The sequence below is a fragment of the Agelaius tricolor genome, unplaced genomic scaffold, assembly GCF_023055355.1.
Source record: "Agelaius tricolor isolate 1412-34295 unplaced genomic scaffold, bAgeTri1.0.p SCAF_5, whole genome shotgun sequence".
Lineage (NCBI taxonomy): Eukaryota > Metazoa > Chordata > Aves > Passeriformes > Icteridae > Agelaius > Agelaius tricolor.
Window position 1 is genome coordinate 25,210,931 of NW_027269265.1, and position 5,623 is coordinate 25,216,553.

Sequence of the window (5,623 nt, forward strand, 5' to 3'; positions counted from 1 at the left end):
CTTTGGAAATATATAGAGTAATATTTAATCCAAAAGAAACAACCGCCATTTTTTGTTCAGTATTAGAGTGTTAGATACAAAAACAAATTTCAAAACATCTGAATTGCTTATGGAGTGGAAATTCCCCATTTTTGGCTAGCGTTTTTCCTAGACTGCTACTGATAGTCTGATAATTCTCAAAAAAATCTTGGTGTGAGGACTATGAGATTTCAAGTCCTTATTGACCATTAGAAAAGCTGGTACTTTAGACCCAAGTCTATTCCCAGAAACACTGGACTTTATCAGAGCACATCAGCCACAGCAGTGATCAGTGCCAATGAAAATGGGCAAATTTTTCACAGAATAATTGCATTGGAGTATTTGAATTCTAAGAAGAAAATTCAGACAACTCCTTGCATAATTTGATTAATCAACACCTCCTCAGTGAATAAAGAGTCTCTCATGCTATTAGAGGTTGAATGGATTCAAGAGCTTTGCTGGAGAATGACAGCAAAAATTGACTGAATAACACAGAAACAAACTTGACAAGTCCTCCACATATAAGACTGCTTTCTATTTCAGGTTCTATTCCATTCTTACACAGAACCAATGATGGGATGTCTTGATCCTCCATATAACCCTTTAAATATAGCAGTGTAATGCTTTTGTTTTTATGTGACAAAATATCTCTGTTATGGTTGGGCTGCCTGCTCTGCTTTCACCCCTTCACCACACAATGTTTCTCAGTGCAGCTGGAGTATGGAGAAACCCTCTACAGTTTTTCCCTGAGAATTTCTAAACTACATTACATTCCTTCTGTGAACTGGAGTTTTCAAAACAATTTTATTCACATTTTCACCATATTCATATGGTCAGCTGTGCAATACAGTAGGCTTCTGTTATTTGGTTTAGTTTGCAGATGTTTTTAGTAAGGCTTACAATAAAATATTTTCCAATGCCTACCATCATCTTTCCTCTTCTGAAGAACCACCAAAATACCTCTGGGGCCCTGGCATGCATTTCGCTGGTATTTGGAATGGCAGCACACAATGACAAATAAATAAATGGTAATAAAGAAAAAAATGTCACATCAATTTCACTTTGAAACAAATGACTGCAAAGCAGCTGATTACAACTGGAGAGAAGATGTAGAAAGGTAAAATGCTGGTAGTATCAACTGGAGTGAATTAACTGGGTTGTTACTCAGGCACAGTCTCAACAAGAAGATTGACTGTCAGAAGGAGATTTTAGTGGTGTGAAAACTTGCATTGCATTTCTTCAGCACACAGAAGAGCAATCTACCTGGTTTTCCCAAACATTACAAAATCAATCAGGCATTTTCCCTGTCTGTTGTCTGCTGAGAGGGATGGGGAACCCTAAAATGAACAGGAATGAAAAAGACCAGAAAATCTTTATAGTACACCAGTACATTTTGAAGAAATATAGTTATTTCTGATTTTTTTTCTTCAAAAGGAATTTTTAAAAACACTTTTGGAAGAAAATATAGCACTTATTGTCAATTTGCATATTTGGCAAATAAAGGGAGAAGTAGTAGAAAACTGCTGGACACTGCAGGACACTCAGACTGAGTTTCTCATGGAGTTTTCTTTTCCAAATTTTATCTAGCTATTACAGTCATTTAAAAGGTAATTTTTAACAGAAATTCCAACACATGTACTAATAATTTTATTTTTTTCTCTTCTGCTTACAGCCTGTTGTGGCATTAGTTACAGTTGCTTCAATAACTTCCTTTAACATCTTCAGCCTATATATCACCAAGTTAAATATGTCTTCACCAGGTCCAGGAAGGATTTCTTGGGAATGTGAGGGAGATTTCCAAATCTACTTGTCTGAAAGAGCCTGACTTTTATTTTCAGATTTGAAAATGTTAAACTATTTTTTCCCAGTTACCTGAGATGCACATGTACTGCACATTTCTTCAGTATTTTAAATCTGTAATTAAATGGGTTTAGCAAACAGAAAATCAGTCTGTAAGGTGAATATCCTGGTCTTGAAACCAAATACTCTGAGCCCATGTTGATTTTTATTTCACTGCTGCAAATATGGCTGTACTTTTGTAGGATTTCAACATCTTGTTGAAGTATTACACCACAGCAGAATTAATATTCTTTAACATATTTTATCTGGTGATCAGGATAAGAAAAAGTCCCTCCAAAATAAGCTTACTGCATTCTTAAATTGTGTCTTGCTAAATAGATTTTAATCAATGTTATCTATTCACAAAAATTAGCAATGTGATGCATAACAAGAGCATAATTTGCTGTACTGGAACAGTGACAAAGCAGAGTACTTACTTACCCTGCAATGGCCATTCAGATCAGAAAAGAAAAGGGGAGGCACACCAAACTGATTAAGATACATTCTGACCTAATGACCAGGATCTTGGAAAAGTGGTTCTTCAATATTCTCAGCTGTTAATTCTCACAGTTTCACTGTAAGATAGCACAAATGAAATGGGGGCAAAGTCAATATTGGTGTGCTTAAGTTAATGGCATGGAGACAATGCAGCTATAATATTTTCATGTGTCCACTTATGAACTGTAACTTGTGGTGTATCATTAGACTCTGCAAAGAGGTGCAATAGTAATAAAAGGAGAAAGCAACATCTGTCCTCAGAAATTACTTTCCCAAGGGACAAGCATGAGAGCAGAAGGAATAGCAGAGGGGTGGGTCAAGGAGCATTTTGCCATCTGAAAGAGAGTAAAAAGAGTGAGCTACAGGTAAGATGAGAAGAGATGCCATATCTGTCATCCTTCAAGGAGTGCTCAGAGAGGATGGGCTCAGTAGGGAAGTGCCAGTCTCCATAGGTTTCCACCCTCAGCAGTTAAAGCAGGGAGCTGCACTCAGTGTTGTGCATTGACATTCAAGCAGGAAATCTGACATCACTCTTTTGTCACACTGATGTAACAGGCTGTGATTCATGGCTCTTTAGAGACACTTTCCCAGCATGGAATATGGAACTGTGGCCCTTGAGGGAGAATAACAGCATGAAATCTGTGGGTATGTGCTCCTGATGAAATCAGCATTTTCTTCAAACCTTCCTCTGAAGTCCAGAATTTCCAGGACTTCACGTGAATGTTCAGCATTTATTTTCATAGCTACTTAAGCAACAAAAAGATTTCAAGGTAAGAATTGCAGCTAAGTCATTTCTGACTCACCCATCTGGAGGACACCCCAGCTCTCTTCAGTAATGCAAGTCTTACCTATTTTATTAACTATTGTATTGCTATTTCATTAACTATTGTATTGCTATTTTATTAACCAAACCAAAAGGTACCACAATGGCAGTGCCCCATTTGCCTTGCTGTCCAGGTTTCAGATGGGATAGAGTTAATTTTTTCCTAGTAGCTAGTAGTACAGTGCTGTGTTTTTTGGATTTAGTATGAAAATTATATTGATAACACACTGTTTTGGCTGTTGCTAAGCAGTGTTTATGCTCACTCAAGGACTTCTCAGCTTCTCACACCTCCCCAGCAGTGAGTCAGCTGGGGGGACACAAGAAACTGAGAGAAGACACAGCCAGGATAGCAGACCCAAAATGACCAAAGAGATATTCCATACCATAGGGCATCACAAACCAAGGGGAAAGGTGGCCTGGGGCCACTGCTCAGAAGCTGGCAGCAGTCCTAGGAATCCTAGGAAATGCTGACTTTCTGAATTCATTGCTTCCTGACTGGAGGTGTTTAAGCTGGTCCATTTTACTGTGCATTGCAACATGCAGATATTCAGTTACCAATCCCCAGCAAATGAAGCAGTAACCAGCAACATCATTAAATGTCTTAACAGAATTTTCTGAATTTTTCCTGCAAATGTCAATGTTTAATCAGCTGATGGCAGCATCCTGATAAAAATTATATTTATTCATTAGTTCTATATCAAGTTAAAGTAAAGCAATTAAAATTCCTTTACACGCCCATAGAAAAAGTAGATTTAAAAAAAATCACTGTGTTGATTAGAAATTTAACAAAGAATAAGTATTGTTGATTCTAGAAGTCTTTTTTTTACCCTTCAAAGAACAAGCCTTAATGTACTAGAGGTCACATTTTAGATCTAAAATATGGACATAATGAGACTCATTTCTTTTTTACGGTGCTTTAAAATCTCCTGATGAAAAGTGCTATATAAGACCTTGATATTATTATGATTAATGCTCATAATCACCATCTTGTCAGTACTTTTTCCCCTTCTGACCTTCTAGTTTCCATGTAGTAAAAGGCACTTACCTCACTGCTTGATCAAGCTCTTAAGACAGCTCAGGCAGCAGGTTTATGCCTCCTTTCCAGGAGGTGGATTCAAGAATCTACCTAGGTGGCTTGATAAAAGAAATGGGATGCTCTGGGGAAAAAAAAAAATATAAAAAAAAATTCTAAAAAATCATTGATTCTTATTTATCCAAGGAAGTTTTTCTTCTCCTCAACTCTCAGGCTTTTTTCTCCCTGGGTCACTGTCCCTTTAGGTAGAACATCCATGGAAATCATTCTGAGTGATTTTATTTGAGATGGGATGCATTAAGGATGGTGTTTCAGCAGTGAATGTTTCAGCAGTGAATGTTTCAGCAGCACTCATTCCACTGCAACCACTTCAGGCTTGTGGGCAAAAATTGGGGTTATCTCCCTGTTTTATTTTGGCTATTGGGCATGAACTGCTGAGATGCAGCCTCATCAGAGACAGAATTTGGAGAAGTGAAGAGAAGTTAAAGGAATTGTGTAAATTACACTTTGGTGCTTTTCTGGTTGTACTGGCATTGGTGTTTCTCACGGACTGCAAAACAGCTGCCTGCAGACCTTTACAGGAGCTGCATCCTTGTGTGAGTTATCAACTCCACAGCCCCACCCTAAAGCAAAAGGCAAACTCACTTAATAAAATCCTGGTCTCAGCAGCATTAATGACAAAACCTCCTCTAGCACTGGACAAATGTCATCTATCCTCTGGCTGTGCAAAATATTCTGGAAAGCTTTGTTCACAGGTAGAAGGACATTGTCTAGGGTTTTTTTTTAATGCACACATTTCAAAATAATGGTCTGAACAAGTTTTTTAATAGATGTCTTTGTAAGTTTAACCACTGGAACTCTTTCCCCAAGAGAAGAAGTCCCACTACCAGCCAGGGCTTATTGAGTGTAAATCCATTTATAATGAGCTTCACTCATACTTTTCTGTAAAAATAAAAAGGATGGTTTTTGTAAAATACTGAAGATGCTTGAATATAAGATAAGAGCAAATACAAAATTTCTCCTAATTTACTCACATATCTGTAATTGAGCTGTTCCTAAAGAAGAGCATTAATGTGTTCCTTTGAGTGAAGGGTGACAAATTTCTTTCCTACTTAATACTATTCCACTGTGGTGGAATATTGAACTTAAATGAATTATAGCTACTTTAAAATATTTTAATTAAACTTATCAATATATTAATCAATATCAATTATCAATGTTTATATTAAATGCATCAATATAAATGTGATGATGCTGGACAAACTGCTTATATAAAGAGATATGATTTCATATAATATTCCACTGCCATACAGCTATATTAATATATCTCTACACCACTGGAGATATCCAAACTTACAGGAAACTTTGGGAAATGGATATCCTGAAACAAAGAGATCAAGTAGGGACTTCTC

The 5,623-nt window shown here is 37.0% G+C and overlaps 1 long non-coding RNA gene across 1 annotated transcript; it reads right to left on the minus strand.

The window, feature by feature from the left end:
• Positions 1-1,156: 1,156 nt before the first annotated feature.
• LOC139590684 (uncharacterized) lies at positions 1,157-4,525 on the minus strand. The gene is made up of 3 exons (XR_011679397.1): positions 4,224-4,525; positions 2,299-2,432; positions 1,157-1,355 (listed from the first exon to the last, which is right to left on the minus strand). It is a non-coding gene; the product is annotated as an uncharacterized lncRNA (long non-coding RNA).
• Positions 4,526-5,623: the final 1,098 nt, after the last annotated feature.